This window comes from Musa acuminata, chromosome BXJ3-8 (genome assembly GCF_036884655.1).
Source record: "Musa acuminata AAA Group cultivar baxijiao chromosome BXJ3-8, Cavendish_Baxijiao_AAA, whole genome shotgun sequence".
Lineage (NCBI taxonomy): Eukaryota > Viridiplantae > Streptophyta > Magnoliopsida > Zingiberales > Musaceae > Musa > Musa acuminata.
Genome location: NC_088356.1, coordinates 30,999,530 through 31,014,568, shown reverse-complemented (window position 1 = coordinate 31,014,568; position 15,039 = coordinate 30,999,530). Strand labels below are relative to the sequence as shown.

General features: G+C 58.6%; 35 non-coding genes across 35 annotated transcripts; all 35 read left to right on the top strand.

Annotated features, from left to right (window-relative positions):
- The first annotated feature begins 259 nt into the window (after positions 1-259).
- Positions 260-378, top strand: LOC135646860 (5S ribosomal RNA). The gene has a single exon (XR_010499615.1). It is a non-coding gene; the product is annotated as a 5S ribosomal RNA (ribosomal RNA).
- Positions 379-686: 308 nt separating this feature from the next.
- LOC135646859 (5S ribosomal RNA) lies at positions 687-805 on the top strand. The gene has a single exon (XR_010499614.1). It is a non-coding gene; the product is annotated as a 5S ribosomal RNA (ribosomal RNA).
- A 308-nt stretch (positions 806-1,113) lies between these two features.
- LOC135646858 (5S ribosomal RNA) lies at positions 1,114-1,232 on the top strand. Its single transcript, XR_010499613.1, has one exon. It is a non-coding gene; the product is annotated as a 5S ribosomal RNA (ribosomal RNA).
- A 308-nt stretch (positions 1,233-1,540) lies between these two features.
- LOC135646857 (5S ribosomal RNA) lies at positions 1,541-1,659 on the top strand. Its single transcript, XR_010499612.1, has one exon. It is a non-coding gene; the product is annotated as a 5S ribosomal RNA (ribosomal RNA).
- Positions 1,660-1,967: 308 nt separating this feature from the next.
- On the top strand, positions 1,968-2,086 carry LOC135646856 (5S ribosomal RNA). The gene has a single exon (XR_010499611.1). It is a non-coding gene; the product is annotated as a 5S ribosomal RNA (ribosomal RNA).
- Positions 2,087-2,394: 308 nt separating this feature from the next.
- Positions 2,395-2,513, top strand: LOC135646855 (5S ribosomal RNA). The gene has a single exon (XR_010499610.1). It is a non-coding gene; the product is annotated as a 5S ribosomal RNA (ribosomal RNA).
- Positions 2,514-2,821: 308 nt separating this feature from the next.
- On the top strand, positions 2,822-2,940 carry LOC135646854 (5S ribosomal RNA). The gene has a single exon (XR_010499609.1). It is a non-coding gene; the product is annotated as a 5S ribosomal RNA (ribosomal RNA).
- A 308-nt stretch (positions 2,941-3,248) lies between these two features.
- On the top strand, positions 3,249-3,367 carry LOC135646852 (5S ribosomal RNA). The gene has a single exon (XR_010499607.1). It is a non-coding gene; the product is annotated as a 5S ribosomal RNA (ribosomal RNA).
- A 308-nt stretch (positions 3,368-3,675) lies between these two features.
- LOC135646851 (5S ribosomal RNA) lies at positions 3,676-3,794 on the top strand. The gene has a single exon (XR_010499606.1). It is a non-coding gene; the product is annotated as a 5S ribosomal RNA (ribosomal RNA).
- A 308-nt stretch (positions 3,795-4,102) lies between these two features.
- On the top strand, positions 4,103-4,221 carry LOC135646850 (5S ribosomal RNA). Its single transcript, XR_010499605.1, has one exon. It is a non-coding gene; the product is annotated as a 5S ribosomal RNA (ribosomal RNA).
- A 308-nt stretch (positions 4,222-4,529) lies between these two features.
- Positions 4,530-4,648, top strand: LOC135646849 (5S ribosomal RNA). The gene has a single exon (XR_010499604.1). It is a non-coding gene; the product is annotated as a 5S ribosomal RNA (ribosomal RNA).
- Positions 4,649-4,956: 308 nt separating this feature from the next.
- On the top strand, positions 4,957-5,075 carry LOC135646848 (5S ribosomal RNA). The gene has a single exon (XR_010499603.1). It is a non-coding gene; the product is annotated as a 5S ribosomal RNA (ribosomal RNA).
- A 308-nt stretch (positions 5,076-5,383) lies between these two features.
- Positions 5,384-5,502, top strand: LOC135646847 (5S ribosomal RNA). The gene has a single exon (XR_010499602.1). It is a non-coding gene; the product is annotated as a 5S ribosomal RNA (ribosomal RNA).
- Positions 5,503-5,810: 308 nt separating this feature from the next.
- LOC135646845 (5S ribosomal RNA) lies at positions 5,811-5,929 on the top strand. The gene has a single exon (XR_010499601.1). It is a non-coding gene; the product is annotated as a 5S ribosomal RNA (ribosomal RNA).
- Positions 5,930-6,237: 308 nt separating this feature from the next.
- Positions 6,238-6,356, top strand: LOC135646844 (5S ribosomal RNA). The gene has a single exon (XR_010499600.1). It is a non-coding gene; the product is annotated as a 5S ribosomal RNA (ribosomal RNA).
- A 308-nt stretch (positions 6,357-6,664) lies between these two features.
- On the top strand, positions 6,665-6,783 carry LOC135646843 (5S ribosomal RNA). Its single transcript, XR_010499599.1, has one exon. It is a non-coding gene; the product is annotated as a 5S ribosomal RNA (ribosomal RNA).
- A 308-nt stretch (positions 6,784-7,091) lies between these two features.
- LOC135646842 (5S ribosomal RNA) lies at positions 7,092-7,210 on the top strand. Its single transcript, XR_010499598.1, has one exon. It is a non-coding gene; the product is annotated as a 5S ribosomal RNA (ribosomal RNA).
- A 308-nt stretch (positions 7,211-7,518) lies between these two features.
- LOC135646840 (5S ribosomal RNA) lies at positions 7,519-7,637 on the top strand. Its single transcript, XR_010499596.1, has one exon. It is a non-coding gene; the product is annotated as a 5S ribosomal RNA (ribosomal RNA).
- Positions 7,638-7,945: 308 nt separating this feature from the next.
- Positions 7,946-8,064, top strand: LOC135646839 (5S ribosomal RNA). The gene has a single exon (XR_010499595.1). It is a non-coding gene; the product is annotated as a 5S ribosomal RNA (ribosomal RNA).
- Positions 8,065-8,372: 308 nt separating this feature from the next.
- LOC135646838 (5S ribosomal RNA) lies at positions 8,373-8,491 on the top strand. The gene has a single exon (XR_010499594.1). It is a non-coding gene; the product is annotated as a 5S ribosomal RNA (ribosomal RNA).
- A 308-nt stretch (positions 8,492-8,799) lies between these two features.
- On the top strand, positions 8,800-8,918 carry LOC135646837 (5S ribosomal RNA). Its single transcript, XR_010499593.1, has one exon. It is a non-coding gene; the product is annotated as a 5S ribosomal RNA (ribosomal RNA).
- Positions 8,919-9,226: 308 nt separating this feature from the next.
- On the top strand, positions 9,227-9,345 carry LOC135646836 (5S ribosomal RNA). Its single transcript, XR_010499592.1, has one exon. It is a non-coding gene; the product is annotated as a 5S ribosomal RNA (ribosomal RNA).
- A 308-nt stretch (positions 9,346-9,653) lies between these two features.
- Positions 9,654-9,772, top strand: LOC135646835 (5S ribosomal RNA). The gene has a single exon (XR_010499591.1). It is a non-coding gene; the product is annotated as a 5S ribosomal RNA (ribosomal RNA).
- Positions 9,773-10,080: 308 nt separating this feature from the next.
- Positions 10,081-10,199, top strand: LOC135646834 (5S ribosomal RNA). The gene has a single exon (XR_010499590.1). It is a non-coding gene; the product is annotated as a 5S ribosomal RNA (ribosomal RNA).
- Positions 10,200-10,507: 308 nt separating this feature from the next.
- LOC135646833 (5S ribosomal RNA) lies at positions 10,508-10,626 on the top strand. The gene has a single exon (XR_010499589.1). It is a non-coding gene; the product is annotated as a 5S ribosomal RNA (ribosomal RNA).
- Positions 10,627-10,934: 308 nt separating this feature from the next.
- On the top strand, positions 10,935-11,053 carry LOC135646832 (5S ribosomal RNA). Its single transcript, XR_010499588.1, has one exon. It is a non-coding gene; the product is annotated as a 5S ribosomal RNA (ribosomal RNA).
- A 308-nt stretch (positions 11,054-11,361) lies between these two features.
- LOC135646831 (5S ribosomal RNA) lies at positions 11,362-11,480 on the top strand. Its single transcript, XR_010499587.1, has one exon. It is a non-coding gene; the product is annotated as a 5S ribosomal RNA (ribosomal RNA).
- Positions 11,481-11,788: 308 nt separating this feature from the next.
- On the top strand, positions 11,789-11,907 carry LOC135646829 (5S ribosomal RNA). Its single transcript, XR_010499585.1, has one exon. It is a non-coding gene; the product is annotated as a 5S ribosomal RNA (ribosomal RNA).
- A 308-nt stretch (positions 11,908-12,215) lies between these two features.
- On the top strand, positions 12,216-12,334 carry LOC135647380 (5S ribosomal RNA). The gene has a single exon (XR_010500119.1). It is a non-coding gene; the product is annotated as a 5S ribosomal RNA (ribosomal RNA).
- A 308-nt stretch (positions 12,335-12,642) lies between these two features.
- LOC135646828 (5S ribosomal RNA) lies at positions 12,643-12,761 on the top strand. The gene has a single exon (XR_010499584.1). It is a non-coding gene; the product is annotated as a 5S ribosomal RNA (ribosomal RNA).
- Positions 12,762-13,069: 308 nt separating this feature from the next.
- Positions 13,070-13,188, top strand: LOC135646827 (5S ribosomal RNA). Its single transcript, XR_010499583.1, has one exon. It is a non-coding gene; the product is annotated as a 5S ribosomal RNA (ribosomal RNA).
- Positions 13,189-13,496: 308 nt separating this feature from the next.
- On the top strand, positions 13,497-13,615 carry LOC135646826 (5S ribosomal RNA). Its single transcript, XR_010499582.1, has one exon. It is a non-coding gene; the product is annotated as a 5S ribosomal RNA (ribosomal RNA).
- Positions 13,616-13,923: 308 nt separating this feature from the next.
- Positions 13,924-14,042, top strand: LOC135646825 (5S ribosomal RNA). The gene has a single exon (XR_010499581.1). It is a non-coding gene; the product is annotated as a 5S ribosomal RNA (ribosomal RNA).
- A 308-nt stretch (positions 14,043-14,350) lies between these two features.
- Positions 14,351-14,469, top strand: LOC135646824 (5S ribosomal RNA). Its single transcript, XR_010499580.1, has one exon. It is a non-coding gene; the product is annotated as a 5S ribosomal RNA (ribosomal RNA).
- Positions 14,470-14,777: 308 nt separating this feature from the next.
- On the top strand, positions 14,778-14,896 carry LOC135646823 (5S ribosomal RNA). Its single transcript, XR_010499579.1, has one exon. It is a non-coding gene; the product is annotated as a 5S ribosomal RNA (ribosomal RNA).
- Positions 14,897-15,039: the final 143 nt, after the last annotated feature.

Here is a 15,039-nt window from a genome sequence, read left to right as displayed (position 1 = left end):
TGGTTTTGGGCCTCGGAATTTGCCGTGACCGCTACGCAGTCAGTCTCGTGGGGCTCGGAGAGAGGTTTCCGGAATGGGGTCGCAATAGCGATTCCGAGTTCGTTCGACAAAGTCCCGATGGTTTCGGCGCGCGCTTGCCGTGTCCGGTAATGGCGATTCCGAGATCCGACAATGGCGACTCCGAGATCGTTCGACAGGTTTAGAGGCTCCATACTCCGTCCGCTACGTGCACAAAGGCGAGGGACGACGCAAACATAGCGAGTGCGATCACACCAGCACTAAAGCACCGGATCCCATCAGAACTCCGAAGTCAAGCGTGCTTGGGCGAGAGTAGTACTAGGATGGGTGACCCCCTGGGAAGTCCTCGTGTTGCACTCCTTTTTGCGCCCCGAGCGACCAAAACCTCTCCCGTCGACCTCCGAGGCGATGGTTTTGGGCCTCGGAATTTGCCGTGACCGCTACGCAGTCAGTCTCGTGGGGCTCGGAGAGAGGTTTCCGGAATGGGGTCGCAATAGCGATTCCGAGTTCGTTCGACAAAGTCCCGATGGTTTCGGCGCGCGCTTGCCGTGTCCGGTAATGGCGATTCCGAGATCCGACAATGGCGACTCCGAGATCGTTCGACAGGTTTAGAGGCTCCATACTCCGTCCGCTACGTGCACAAAGGCGAGGGACGACGCAAACATAGCGAGTGCGATCACACCAGCACTAAAGCACCGGATCCCATCAGAACTCCGAAGTCAAGCGTGCTTGGGCGAGAGTAGTACTAGGATGGGTGACCCCCTGGGAAGTCCTCGTGTTGCACTCCTTTTTGCGCCCCGAGCGACCAAAACCTCTCCCGTCGACCTCCGAGGCGATGGTTTTGGGCCTCGGAATTTGCCGTGACCGCTACGCAGTCAGTCTCGTGGGGCTCGGAGAGAGGTTTCCGGAATGGGGTCGCAATAGCGATTCCGAGTTCGTTCGACAAAGTCCCGATGGTTTCGGCGCGCGCTTGCCGTGTCCGGTAATGGCGATTCCGAGATCCGACAATGGCGACTCCGAGATCGTTCGACAGGTTTAGAGGCTCCATACTCCGTCCGCTACGTGCACAAAGGCGAGGGACGACGCAAACATAGCGAGTGCGATCACACCAGCACTAAAGCACCGGATCCCATCAGAACTCCGAAGTCAAGCGTGCTTGGGCGAGAGTAGTACTAGGATGGGTGACCCCCTGGGAAGTCCTCGTGTTGCACTCCTTTTTGCGCCCCGAGCGACCAAAACCTCTCCCGTCGACCTCCGAGGCGATGGTTTTGGGCCTCGGAATTTGCCGTGACCGCTACGCAGTCAGTCTCGTGGGGCTCGGAGAGAGGTTTCCGGAATGGGGTCGCAATAGCGATTCCGAGTTCGTTCGACAAAGTCCCGATGGTTTCGGCGCGCGCTTGCCGTGTCCGGTAATGGCGATTCCGAGATCCGACAATGGCGACTCCGAGATCGTTCGACAGGTTTAGAGGCTCCATACTCCGTCCGCTACGTGCACAAAGGCGAGGGACGACGCAAACATAGCGAGTGCGATCACACCAGCACTAAAGCACCGGATCCCATCAGAACTCCGAAGTCAAGCGTGCTTGGGCGAGAGTAGTACTAGGATGGGTGACCCCCTGGGAAGTCCTCGTGTTGCACTCCTTTTTGCGCCCCGAGCGACCAAAACCTCTCCCGTCGACCTCCGAGGCGATGGTTTTGGGCCTCGGAATTTGCCGTGACCGCTACGCAGTCAGTCTCGTGGGGCTCGGAGAGAGGTTTCCGGAATGGGGTCGCAATAGCGATTCCGAGTTCGTTCGACAAAGTCCCGATGGTTTCGGCGCGCGCTTGCCGTGTCCGGTAATGGCGATTCCGAGATCCGACAATGGCGACTCCGAGATCGTTCGACAGGTTTAGAGGCTCCATACTCCGTCCGCTACGTGCACAAAGGCGAGGGACGACGCAAACATAGCGAGTGCGATCACACCAGCACTAAAGCACCGGATCCCATCAGAACTCCGAAGTCAAGCGTGCTTGGGCGAGAGTAGTACTAGGATGGGTGACCCCCTGGGAAGTCCTCGTGTTGCACTCCTTTTTGCGCCCCGAGCGACCAAAACCTCTCCCGTCGACCTCCGAGGCGATGGTTTTGGGCCTCGGAATTTGCCGTGACCGCTACGCAGTCAGTCTCGTGGGGCTCGGAGAGAGGTTTCCGGAATGGGGTCGCAATAGCGATTCCGAGTTCGTTCGACAAAGTCCCGATGGTTTCGGCGCGCGCTTGCCGTGTCCGGTAATGGCGATTCCGAGATCCGACAATGGCGACTCCGAGATCGTTCGACAGGTTTAGAGGCTCCATACTCCGTCCGCTACGTGCACAAAGGCGAGGGACGACGCAAACATAGCGAGTGCGATCACACCAGCACTAAAGCACCGGATCCCATCAGAACTCCGAAGTCAAGCGTGCTTGGGCGAGAGTAGTACTAGGATGGGTGACCCCCTGGGAAGTCCTCGTGTTGCACTCCTTTTTGCGCCCCGAGCGACCAAAACCTCTCCCGTCGACCTCCGAGGCGATGGTTTTGGGCCTCGGAATTTGCCGTGACCGCTACGCAGTCAGTCTCGTGGGGCTCGGAGAGAGGTTTCCGGAATGGGGTCGCAATAGCGATTCCGAGTTCGTTCGACAAAGTCCCGATGGTTTCGGCGCGCGCTTGCCGTGTCCGGTAATGGCGATTCCGAGATCCGACAATGGCGACTCCGAGATCGTTCGACAGGTTTAGAGGCTCCATACTCCGTCCGCTACGTGCACAAAGGCGAGGGACGACGCAAACATAGCGAGTGCGATCACACCAGCACTAAAGCACCGGATCCCATCAGAACTCCGAAGTCAAGCGTGCTTGGGCGAGAGTAGTACTAGGATGGGTGACCCCCTGGGAAGTCCTCGTGTTGCACTCCTTTTTGCGCCCCGAGCGACCAAAACCTCTCCCGTCGACCTCCGAGGCGATGGTTTTGGGCCTCGGAATTTGCCGTGACCGCTACGCAGTCAGTCTCGTGGGGCTCGGAGAGAGGTTTCCGGAATGGGGTCGCAATAGCGATTCCGAGTTCGTTCGACAAAGTCCCGATGGTTTCGGCGCGCGCTTGCCGTGTCCGGTAATGGCGATTCCGAGATCCGACAATGGCGACTCCGAGATCGTTCGACAGGTTTAGAGGCTCCATACTCCGTCCGCTACGTGCACAAAGGCGAGGGACGACGCAAACATAGCGAGTGCGATCACACCAGCACTAAAGCACCGGATCCCATCAGAACTCCGAAGTCAAGCGTGCTTGGGCGAGAGTAGTACTAGGATGGGTGACCCCCTGGGAAGTCCTCGTGTTGCACTCCTTTTTGCGCCCCGAGCGACCAAAACCTCTCCCGTCGACCTCCGAGGCGATGGTTTTGGGCCTCGGAATTTGCCGTGACCGCTACGCAGTCAGTCTCGTGGGGCTCGGAGAGAGGTTTCCGGAATGGGGTCGCAATAGCGATTCCGAGTTCGTTCGACAAAGTCCCGATGGTTTCGGCGCGCGCTTGCCGTGTCCGGTAATGGCGATTCCGAGATCCGACAATGGCGACTCCGAGATCGTTCGACAGGTTTAGAGGCTCCATACTCCGTCCGCTACGTGCACAAAGGCGAGGGACGACGCAAACATAGCGAGTGCGATCACACCAGCACTAAAGCACCGGATCCCATCAGAACTCCGAAGTCAAGCGTGCTTGGGCGAGAGTAGTACTAGGATGGGTGACCCCCTGGGAAGTCCTCGTGTTGCACTCCTTTTTGCGCCCCGAGCGACCAAAACCTCTCCCGTCGACCTCCGAGGCGATGGTTTTGGGCCTCGGAATTTGCCGTGACCGCTACGCAGTCAGTCTCGTGGGGCTCGGAGAGAGGTTTCCGGAATGGGGTCGCAATAGCGATTCCGAGTTCGTTCGACAAAGTCCCGATGGTTTCGGCGCGCGCTTGCCGTGTCCGGTAATGGCGATTCCGAGATCCGACAATGGCGACTCCGAGATCGTTCGACAGGTTTAGAGGCTCCATACTCCGTCCGCTACGTGCACAAAGGCGAGGGACGACGCAAACATAGCGAGTGCGATCACACCAGCACTAAAGCACCGGATCCCATCAGAACTCCGAAGTCAAGCGTGCTTGGGCGAGAGTAGTACTAGGATGGGTGACCCCCTGGGAAGTCCTCGTGTTGCACTCCTTTTTGCGCCCCGAGCGACCAAAACCTCTCCCGTCGACCTCCGAGGCGATGGTTTTGGGCCTCGGAATTTGCCGTGACCGCTACGCAGTCAGTCTCGTGGGGCTCGGAGAGAGGTTTCCGGAATGGGGTCGCAATAGCGATTCCGAGTTCGTTCGACAAAGTCCCGATGGTTTCGGCGCGCGCTTGCCGTGTCCGGTAATGGCGATTCCGAGATCCGACAATGGCGACTCCGAGATCGTTCGACAGGTTTAGAGGCTCCATACTCCGTCCGCTACGTGCACAAAGGCGAGGGACGACGCAAACATAGCGAGTGCGATCACACCAGCACTAAAGCACCGGATCCCATCAGAACTCCGAAGTCAAGCGTGCTTGGGCGAGAGTAGTACTAGGATGGGTGACCCCCTGGGAAGTCCTCGTGTTGCACTCCTTTTTGCGCCCCGAGCGACCAAAACCTCTCCCGTCGACCTCCGAGGCGATGGTTTTGGGCCTCGGAATTTGCCGTGACCGCTACGCAGTCAGTCTCGTGGGGCTCGGAGAGAGGTTTCCGGAATGGGGTCGCAATAGCGATTCCGAGTTCGTTCGACAAAGTCCCGATGGTTTCGGCGCGCGCTTGCCGTGTCCGGTAATGGCGATTCCGAGATCCGACAATGGCGACTCCGAGATCGTTCGACAGGTTTAGAGGCTCCATACTCCGTCCGCTACGTGCACAAAGGCGAGGGACGACGCAAACATAGCGAGTGCGATCACACCAGCACTAAAGCACCGGATCCCATCAGAACTCCGAAGTCAAGCGTGCTTGGGCGAGAGTAGTACTAGGATGGGTGACCCCCTGGGAAGTCCTCGTGTTGCACTCCTTTTTGCGCCCCGAGCGACCAAAACCTCTCCCGTCGACCTCCGAGGCGATGGTTTTGGGCCTCGGAATTTGCCGTGACCGCTACGCAGTCAGTCTCGTGGGGCTCGGAGAGAGGTTTCCGGAATGGGGTCGCAATAGCGATTCCGAGTTCGTTCGACAAAGTCCCGATGGTTTCGGCGCGCGCTTGCCGTGTCCGGTAATGGCGATTCCGAGATCCGACAATGGCGACTCCGAGATCGTTCGACAGGTTTAGAGGCTCCATACTCCGTCCGCTACGTGCACAAAGGCGAGGGACGACGCAAACATAGCGAGTGCGATCACACCAGCACTAAAGCACCGGATCCCATCAGAACTCCGAAGTCAAGCGTGCTTGGGCGAGAGTAGTACTAGGATGGGTGACCCCCTGGGAAGTCCTCGTGTTGCACTCCTTTTTGCGCCCCGAGCGACCAAAACCTCTCCCGTCGACCTCCGAGGCGATGGTTTTGGGCCTCGGAATTTGCCGTGACCGCTACGCAGTCAGTCTCGTGGGGCTCGGAGAGAGGTTTCCGGAATGGGGTCGCAATAGCGATTCCGAGTTCGTTCGACAAAGTCCCGATGGTTTCGGCGCGCGCTTGCCGTGTCCGGTAATGGCGATTCCGAGATCCGACAATGGCGACTCCGAGATCGTTCGACAGGTTTAGAGGCTCCATACTCCGTCCGCTACGTGCACAAAGGCGAGGGACGACGCAAACATAGCGAGTGCGATCACACCAGCACTAAAGCACCGGATCCCATCAGAACTCCGAAGTCAAGCGTGCTTGGGCGAGAGTAGTACTAGGATGGGTGACCCCCTGGGAAGTCCTCGTGTTGCACTCCTTTTTGCGCCCCGAGCGACCAAAACCTCTCCCGTCGACCTCCGAGGCGATGGTTTTGGGCCTCGGAATTTGCCGTGACCGCTACGCAGTCAGTCTCGTGGGGCTCGGAGAGAGGTTTCCGGAATGGGGTCGCAATAGCGATTCCGAGTTCGTTCGACAAAGTCCCGATGGTTTCGGCGCGCGCTTGCCGTGTCCGGTAATGGCGATTCCGAGATCCGACAATGGCGACTCCGAGATCGTTCGACAGGTTTAGAGGCTCCATACTCCGTCCGCTACGTGCACAAAGGCGAGGGACGACGCAAACATAGCGAGTGCGATCACACCAGCACTAAAGCACCGGATCCCATCAGAACTCCGAAGTCAAGCGTGCTTGGGCGAGAGTAGTACTAGGATGGGTGACCCCCTGGGAAGTCCTCGTGTTGCACTCCTTTTTGCGCCCCGAGCGACCAAAACCTCTCCCGTCGACCTCCGAGGCGATGGTTTTGGGCCTCGGAATTTGCCGTGACCGCTACGCAGTCAGTCTCGTGGGGCTCGGAGAGAGGTTTCCGGAATGGGGTCGCAATAGCGATTCCGAGTTCGTTCGACAAAGTCCCGATGGTTTCGGCGCGCGCTTGCCGTGTCCGGTAATGGCGATTCCGAGATCCGACAATGGCGACTCCGAGATCGTTCGACAGGTTTAGAGGCTCCATACTCCGTCCGCTACGTGCACAAAGGCGAGGGACGACGCAAACATAGCGAGTGCGATCACACCAGCACTAAAGCACCGGATCCCATCAGAACTCCGAAGTCAAGCGTGCTTGGGCGAGAGTAGTACTAGGATGGGTGACCCCCTGGGAAGTCCTCGTGTTGCACTCCTTTTTGCGCCCCGAGCGACCAAAACCTCTCCCGTCGACCTCCGAGGCGATGGTTTTGGGCCTCGGAATTTGCCGTGACCGCTACGCAGTCAGTCTCGTGGGGCTCGGAGAGAGGTTTCCGGAATGGGGTCGCAATAGCGATTCCGAGTTCGTTCGACAAAGTCCCGATGGTTTCGGCGCGCGCTTGCCGTGTCCGGTAATGGCGATTCCGAGATCCGACAATGGCGACTCCGAGATCGTTCGACAGGTTTAGAGGCTCCATACTCCGTCCGCTACGTGCACAAAGGCGAGGGACGACGCAAACATAGCGAGTGCGATCACACCAGCACTAAAGCACCGGATCCCATCAGAACTCCGAAGTCAAGCGTGCTTGGGCGAGAGTAGTACTAGGATGGGTGACCCCCTGGGAAGTCCTCGTGTTGCACTCCTTTTTGCGCCCCGAGCGACCAAAACCTCTCCCGTCGACCTCCGAGGCGATGGTTTTGGGCCTCGGAATTTGCCGTGACCGCTACGCAGTCAGTCTCGTGGGGCTCGGAGAGAGGTTTCCGGAATGGGGTCGCAATAGCGATTCCGAGTTCGTTCGACAAAGTCCCGATGGTTTCGGCGCGCGCTTGCCGTGTCCGGTAATGGCGATTCCGAGATCCGACAATGGCGACTCCGAGATCGTTCGACAGGTTTAGAGGCTCCATACTCCGTCCGCTACGTGCACAAAGGCGAGGGACGACGCAAACATAGCGAGTGCGATCACACCAGCACTAAAGCACCGGATCCCATCAGAACTCCGAAGTCAAGCGTGCTTGGGCGAGAGTAGTACTAGGATGGGTGACCCCCTGGGAAGTCCTCGTGTTGCACTCCTTTTTGCGCCCCGAGCGACCAAAACCTCTCCCGTCGACCTCCGAGGCGATGGTTTTGGGCCTCGGAATTTGCCGTGACCGCTACGCAGTCAGTCTCGTGGGGCTCGGAGAGAGGTTTCCGGAATGGGGTCGCAATAGCGATTCCGAGTTCGTTCGACAAAGTCCCGATGGTTTCGGCGCGCGCTTGCCGTGTCCGGTAATGGCGATTCCGAGATCCGACAATGGCGACTCCGAGATCGTTCGACAGGTTTAGAGGCTCCATACTCCGTCCGCTACGTGCACAAAGGCGAGGGACGACGCAAACATAGCGAGTGCGATCACACCAGCACTAAAGCACCGGATCCCATCAGAACTCCGAAGTCAAGCGTGCTTGGGCGAGAGTAGTACTAGGATGGGTGACCCCCTGGGAAGTCCTCGTGTTGCACTCCTTTTTGCGCCCCGAGCGACCAAAACCTCTCCCGTCGACCTCCGAGGCGATGGTTTTGGGCCTCGGAATTTGCCGTGACCGCTACGCAGTCAGTCTCGTGGGGCTCGGAGAGAGGTTTCCGGAATGGGGTCGCAATAGCGATTCCGAGTTCGTTCGACAAAGTCCCGATGGTTTCGGCGCGCGCTTGCCGTGTCCGGTAATGGCGATTCCGAGATCCGACAATGGCGACTCCGAGATCGTTCGACAGGTTTAGAGGCTCCATACTCCGTCCGCTACGTGCACAAAGGCGAGGGACGACGCAAACATAGCGAGTGCGATCACACCAGCACTAAAGCACCGGATCCCATCAGAACTCCGAAGTCAAGCGTGCTTGGGCGAGAGTAGTACTAGGATGGGTGACCCCCTGGGAAGTCCTCGTGTTGCACTCCTTTTTGCGCCCCGAGCGACCAAAACCTCTCCCGTCGACCTCCGAGGCGATGGTTTTGGGCCTCGGAATTTGCCGTGACCGCTACGCAGTCAGTCTCGTGGGGCTCGGAGAGAGGTTTCCGGAATGGGGTCGCAATAGCGATTCCGAGTTCGTTCGACAAAGTCCCGATGGTTTCGGCGCGCGCTTGCCGTGTCCGGTAATGGCGATTCCGAGATCCGACAATGGCGACTCCGAGATCGTTCGACAGGTTTAGAGGCTCCATACTCCGTCCGCTACGTGCACAAAGGCGAGGGACGACGCAAACATAGCGAGTGCGATCACACCAGCACTAAAGCACCGGATCCCATCAGAACTCCGAAGTCAAGCGTGCTTGGGCGAGAGTAGTACTAGGATGGGTGACCCCCTGGGAAGTCCTCGTGTTGCACTCCTTTTTGCGCCCCGAGCGACCAAAACCTCTCCCGTCGACCTCCGAGGCGATGGTTTTGGGCCTCGGAATTTGCCGTGACCGCTACGCAGTCAGTCTCGTGGGGCTCGGAGAGAGGTTTCCGGAATGGGGTCGCAATAGCGATTCCGAGTTCGTTCGACAAAGTCCCGATGGTTTCGGCGCGCGCTTGCCGTGTCCGGTAATGGCGATTCCGAGATCCGACAATGGCGACTCCGAGATCGTTCGACAGGTTTAGAGGCTCCATACTCCGTCCGCTACGTGCACAAAGGCGAGGGACGACGCAAACATAGCGAGTGCGATCACACCAGCACTAAAGCACCGGATCCCATCAGAACTCCGAAGTCAAGCGTGCTTGGGCGAGAGTAGTACTAGGATGGGTGACCCCCTGGGAAGTCCTCGTGTTGCACTCCTTTTTGCGCCCCGAGCGACCAAAACCTCTCCCGTCGACCTCCGAGGCGATGGTTTTGGGCCTCGGAATTTGCCGTGACCGCTACGCAGTCAGTCTCGTGGGGCTCGGAGAGAGGTTTCCGGAATGGGGTCGCAATAGCGATTCCGAGTTCGTTCGACAAAGTCCCGATGGTTTCGGCGCGCGCTTGCCGTGTCCGGTAATGGCGATTCCGAGATCCGACAATGGCGACTCCGAGATCGTTCGACAGGTTTAGAGGCTCCATACTCCGTCCGCTACGTGCACAAAGGCGAGGGACGACGCAAACATAGCGAGTGCGATCACACCAGCACTAAAGCACCGGATCCCATCAGAACTCCGAAGTCAAGCGTGCTTGGGCGAGAGTAGTACTAGGATGGGTGACCCCCTGGGAAGTCCTCGTGTTGCACTCCTTTTTGCGCCCCGAGCGACCAAAACCTCTCCCGTCGACCTCCGAGGCGATGGTTTTGGGCCTCGGAATTTGCCGTGACCGCTACGCAGTCAGTCTCGTGGGGCTCGGAGAGAGGTTTCCGGAATGGGGTCGCAATAGCGATTCCGAGTTCGTTCGACAAAGTCCCGATGGTTTCGGCGCGCGCTTGCCGTGTCCGGTAATGGCGATTCCGAGATCCGACAATGGCGACTCCGAGATCGTTCGACAGGTTTAGAGGCTCCATACTCCGTCCGCTACGTGCACAAAGGCGAGGGACGACGCAAACATAGCGAGTGCGATCACACCAGCACTAAAGCACCGGATCCCATCAGAACTCCGAAGTCAAGCGTGCTTGGGCGAGAGTAGTACTAGGATGGGTGACCCCCTGGGAAGTCCTCGTGTTGCACTCCTTTTTGCGCCCCGAGCGACCAAAACCTCTCCCGTCGACCTCCGAGGCGATGGTTTTGGGCCTCGGAATTTGCCGTGACCGCTACGCAGTCAGTCTCGTGGGGCTCGGAGAGAGGTTTCCGGAATGGGGTCGCAATAGCGATTCCGAGTTCGTTCGACAAAGTCCCGATGGTTTCGGCGCGCGCTTGCCGTGTCCGGTAATGGCGATTCCGAGATCCGACAATGGCGACTCCGAGATCGTTCGACAGGTTTAGAGGCTCCATACTCCGTCCGCTACGTGCACAAAGGCGAGGGACGACGCAAACATAGCGAGTGCGATCACACCAGCACTAAAGCACCGGATCCCATCAGAACTCCGAAGTCAAGCGTGCTTGGGCGAGAGTAGTACTAGGATGGGTGACCCCCTGGGAAGTCCTCGTGTTGCACTCCTTTTTGCGCCCCGAGCGACCAAAACCTCTCCCGTCGACCTCCGAGGCGATGGTTTTGGGCCTCGGAATTTGCCGTGACCGCTACGCAGTCAGTCTCGTGGGGCTCGGAGAGAGGTTTCCGGAATGGGGTCGCAATAGCGATTCCGAGTTCGTTCGACAAAGTCCCGATGGTTTCGGCGCGCGCTTGCCGTGTCCGGTAATGGCGATTCCGAGATCCGACAATGGCGACTCCGAGATCGTTCGACAGGTTTAGAGGCTCCATACTCCGTCCGCTACGTGCACAAAGGCGAGGGACGACGCAAACATAGCGAGTGCGATCACACCAGCACTAAAGCACCGGATCCCATCAGAACTCCGAAGTCAAGCGTGCTTGGGCGAGAGTAGTACTAGGATGGGTGACCCCCTGGGAAGTCCTCGTGTTGCACTCCTTTTTGCGCCCCGAGCGACCAAAACCTCTCCCGTCGACCTCCGAGGCGATGGTTTTGGGCCTCGGAATTTGCCGTGACCGCTACGCAGTCAGTCTCGTGGGGCTCGGAGAGAGGTTTCCGGAATGGGGTCGCAATAGCGATTCCGAGTTCGTTCGACAAAGTCCCGATGGTTTCGGCGCGCGCTTGCCGTGTCCGGTAATGGCGATTCCGAGATCCGACAATGGCGACTCCGAGATCGTTCGACAGGTTTAGAGGCTCCATACTCCGTCCGCTACGTGCACAAAGGCGAGGGACGACGCAAACATAGCGAGTGCGATCACACCAGCACTAAAGCACCGGATCCCATCAGAACTCCGAAGTCAAGCGTGCTTGGGCGAGAGTAGTACTAGGATGGGTGACCCCCTGGGAAGTCCTCGTGTTGCACTCCTTTTTGCGCCCCGAGCGACCAAAACCTCTCCCGTCGACCTCCGAGGCGATGGTTTTGGGCCTCGGAATTTGCCGTGACCGCTACGCAGTCAGTCTCGTGGGGCTCGGAGAGAGGTTTCCGGAATGGGGTCGCAATAGCGATTCCGAGTTCGTTCGACAAAGTCCCGATGGTTTCGGCGCGCGCTTGCCGTGTCCGGTAATGGCGATTCCGAGATCCGACAATGGCGACTCCGAGATCGTTCGACAGGTTTAGAGGCTCCATACTCCGTCCGCTACGTGCACAAAGGCGAGGGACGACGCAAACATAGCGAGTGCGATCACACCAGCACTAAAGCACCGGATCCCATCAGAACTCCGAAGTCAAGCGTGCTTGGGCGAGAGTAGTACTAGGATGGGTGACCCCCTGGGAAGTCCTCGTGTTGCACTCCTTTTTGCGCCCCGAGCGACCAAAACCTCTCCCGTCGACCTCCGAGGCGATGGTTTTGGGCCTCGGAATTTGCCGTGACCGCTACGCAGTCAGTCTCGTGGGGCTCGGAGAGAGGTTTCCGGAATGGGGTCGCAATAGCGATTCCGAGTTCGTTCGACAAAGTCCCGATGGTTTCGGCGCGCGCTTGCCGTGTCCGGTAATGGCGATTCCGAGATCCGACAATGGCGACTCCGAGATCGTTCGACAGGTTTAGAGGCTCCATACTCCGTCCGCTACGTGCACAAAGGCGAGGGACGACGCAAACATAGCGAGTGCGATCACACCAGCACTAAAGCACCGGATCCCATCAGAACTCCGAAGTCAAGCGTGCTTGGGCGAGAGTAGTGCTAGGATGGGTGACCCCCTGGGAAGTCCTCGTGTTGCACTCCTTTTTGCGCCCCGAGCGACCAAAACCTCTCCCGTCGACCTCCGAGGCGATGGTTTTGGGCCTCGGAATTTGCCGTGACCGCTACGCAGTCAGTCTCGTGGGGCTCGGAGAGAGGTTTCCGGAATGGGGTCGCAATAGCGATTCCGAGTTCGTTCGACAAAGTCCCGATGGTTTCGGCGCGCGCTTGCCGTGTCCGGTAATGGCGATTCCGAGATCCGACAATGGCGACTCCGAGATCGTTCGACAGGTTTAGAGGCTCCATACTCCGTCCGCTACGTGCACAAAGGCGAGGGACGACGCAAACATAGCGAGTGCGATCACACCAGCACTAAAGCACCGGATCCCATCAGAACTCCGAAGTCAAGCGTGCTTGGGCGAGAGTAGTACTAGGATGGGTGACCCCCTGGGAAGTCCTCGTGTTGCACTCCTTTTTGCGCCCCGAGCGACCAAAACCTCTCCCGTCGACCTCCGAGGCGATGGTTTTGGGCCTCGGAATTTGCCGTGACCGCTACGCAGTCAGTCTCGTGGGGCTCGGAGAGAGGTTTCCGGAATGGGGTCGCAATAGCGATTCCGAGTTCGTTCGACAAAGTCCCGATGGTTTCGGCGCGCGCTTGCCGTGTCCGGTAATGGCGATTCCGAGATCCGACAATGGCGACTCCGAGATCGTTCGACAGGTTTAGAGGCTCCATACTCCGTCCGCTACGTGCACAAAGGCGAGGGACGACGCAAACATAGCGAGTGCGATCACACCAGCACTAAAGCACCGGATCCCATCAGAACTCCGAAGTCAAGCGTGCTTGGGCGAGAGTAGTACTAGGATGGGTGACCCCCTGGGAAGTCCTCGTGTTGCACTCCTTTTTGCGCCCCGAGCGACCAAAACCTCTCCCGTCGACCTCCGAGGCGATGGTTTTGGGCCTCGGAATTTGCCGTGACCGCTACGCAGTCAGTCTCGTGGGGCTCGGAGAGAGGTTTCCGGAATGGGGTCGCAATAGCGATTCCGAGTTCGTTCGACAAAGTCCCGATGGTTTCGGCGCGCGCTTGCCGTGCCCGGTAATGGCGATTCCGAGATCCGACAATGGCGACTCCGAGATCGTTCGACAGGTTTAGAGGCTCCATACTCCGTCCGCTACGTGCACAAAGGCGAGGGACGACGCAAACATAGCGAGTGCGATCACACCAGCACTAAAGCACCGGATCCCATCAGAACTCCGAAGTCAAGCGTGCTTGGGCGAGAGTAGTACTAGGATGGGTGACCCCCTGGGAAGTCCTCGTGTTGCACTCCTTTTTGCGCCCCGAGCGACCAAAACCTCTCCCGTCGACCTCCGAGGCGATGGTTTTGGGCCTCGGAATTTGCCGTGACCGCTACGCAGTCAGTCTCGTGGGGCTCGGAGAGAGGTTTCCGGAATGGGGTCGCAATAGCGATTCCGAGTTCGTTCGACAAAGTCCCGATGGTTTCGGCGCGCGCTTGCCGTGTCCGGTAATGGCGATTCCGAGATCCGACAATGGCGACTCCGAGATCGTTCGACAGGTTTAGAGGCTCCATACTCCGTCCGCTACGTGCACAAAGGCGAGGGACGACGCAAACATAGCGAGTGCGATCACACCAGCACTAAAGCACCGGATCCCATCAGAACTCCGAAGTCAAGCGTGCTTGGGCGAGAGTAGTACTAGGATGGGTGACCCCCTGGGAAGTCCTCGTGTTGCACTCCTTTTTGCGCCCCGAGCGACCAAAACCTCTCCCGTCGACCTCCGAGGCGATGGTTTTGGGCCTCGGAATTTGCCGTGACCGCTACGCAGTCAGTCTCGTGGGGCTCGGAGAGAGGTTTCCGGAATGGGGTCGCAATAGCGATTCCGAGTTCGTTCGACAAAGTCCCGATGGTTTCGGCGCGCGCTTGCCGTGTCCGGTAATGGCGATTCCGAGATCCGACAATGGCGACTCCGAGATCGTTCGACAGGTTTAGAGGCTCCATACTCCGTCCGCTACGTGCACAAAGGCGAGGGACGACGCAAACATAGCGAGTGCGATCACACCAGCACTAAAGCACCGGATCCCATCAGAACTCCGAAGTCAAGCGTGCTTGGGCGAGAGTAGTACTAGGATGGGTGACCCCCTGGGAAGTCCTCGTGTTGCACTCCTTTTTGCGCCCCGAGCGACCAAAACCTCTCCCGTCGACCTCCGAGGCGATGGTTTTGGGCCTCGGAATTTGCCGTGACCGCTACGCAGTCAGTCTCGTGGGGCTCGGAGAGAGGTTTCCGGAATGGGGTCGCAATAGCGATTCCGAGTTCGTTCGACAAAGTCCCGATGGTTTCGGCGCGCGCTTGCCGTGTCCGGTAATGGCGATTCCGAGATCCGACAATGGCGACTCCGAGATCGTTCGACAGGTTTAGAGGCTCCATACTCCGTCCGCTACGTGCACAAAGGCGAGGGACGACGCAAACATAGCGAGTGCGATCACACCAGCACTAAAGCACCGGATCCCATCAGAACTCCGAAGTCAAGCGTGCTTGGGCGAGAGTAGTACTAGGATGGGTGACCCCCTGGGAAGTCCTCGTGTTGCACTCCTTTTTGCGCCCCGAGCGACCAAAACCTCTCCCGTCGACCTCCGAGGCGATGGTTTTGGGCCTCGGAATTTGCCGTGACCGCTACGCAGTCAGTCTCGTGGGGCTCGGAGAGAGGTTTCCGGAATGGGGTCGCAATAGCGATTC